We start from the raw sequence: 1,352 nt of genomic DNA on the forward strand, positions 1-1,352 counted from the left end.
CCACACCTGCCCCAGCCCCCACACCTGCCCCAGCCCCCAGGGCACACCTGCAGCCTGTTCCCCTCCAAATGGCCACTGAATCACGTCACCATTTTCTCTGTGCACCGCGTTTGGATGCCCGTCACAGATGAGGGGACACGAGGGAGGTCCTGCTGTGCCCGTGTAGCCTCCCCAGACCCAGGCCAGGAGGGCCCCAAACTCGCCCTGGACTTTGCATCCTCCCCCACTGGGCCCCGGAGGATCCACGCAGGGATGCAGGCCTCAGCTGGGGGCTTGCTGGCTGTGCCCACGGCCACCACCACTTCTCAGCCAGCGGGGGCCCCCGAGTTGTGTCGGGCACCAACCCCAGGGTAACTGTGGCATCTGTGAGCCTGTGTTCCTCTCCTTGAACTTGCTAACAAAGCTGCCCCTCTTGGGGCTAATTACCTGACCCCCCCCCCCGGCCCCCCGGAGAGAATAAGGTACCAGCCAGGGCAGGACAGAGGGGCCTGACCCTGACCTTTCTACAGGGTCGTGGTCTCAGCATGGTGTGACTAAGTAGGGACTAGGGCTGGCAGGTGGGAGGCGCTTCGGGGTGTGGAGGTGGCCTGGGAGCCGAGGAGCGGGCGGCGGGCCAGCCAGTGTGCTGGGCTATGTTCCCGGCCACTCTTCACAGCCACACAGGAGCGCAGAGTAGCAGCGCTGGGGGCGAGAAGGAGCCCTTGGGTGCAGGCACCGTGCGGGCGTGAGCTGTGGGAGCCGGCAGGGCTTCCGTGGGAGCTGGGCCTGGGAAGGTGCGTGGACAGCCCTGCCCCCTGCCCCCGCCAGGCGCTGGGCCACCGGGGCCAGGCCCAGATGGGGAAGGAAGGTGAGGGGAAGGGCTCAGAACTCTGGCGGCAGGCTCAGAGGAAGGGCCAGGCTGCAGGCGCGGCGCGCACACGTGGCCATGTGATGGCCGGCCTCCCCTGAGCAGGCGGTGTCCTGTGAGCCCGGGAGACCTCAGGCCAAACCCGCCCCTCAAGGTCACAGGGGGCCTCCTCGCATCTCCCGCCTGCCCCCACCTTCTCTGGCAGGGCTCTGAGCAGCCTCAGAAGGGCCCGCAGGCCTCGTGCCAGGCATTCTGCTGAGGCTCTGCTAACCCTACTGATTACTGAGGCTCCAGTGTCCCCGGACTGCACCCCAGGTCTTCTTCTCCTGACCGGTCTTCTAGCTCACTCATTCTTTCTACCGCAGAGTCTCAGTGCAGCCACTGCATTCTTAGTTCGGGGACGGCACTTGGCGTCTGCAGAAGTTGTGTTTGGTTCTGTTTGAAATCTCCTGGGTGGTTTTCTCTCTCCCTTTTTTTTTTTTTTTTTTTTTTTTTTTTTACGTGG

This window comes from Crocuta crocuta, unplaced genomic scaffold (assembly GCF_008692635.1).
Source record: "Crocuta crocuta isolate KB4526 unplaced genomic scaffold, BGI_CrCroc_1.0 scaffold729, whole genome shotgun sequence".
Taxonomy (NCBI): domain Eukaryota; kingdom Metazoa; phylum Chordata; class Mammalia; order Carnivora; family Hyaenidae; genus Crocuta; species Crocuta crocuta.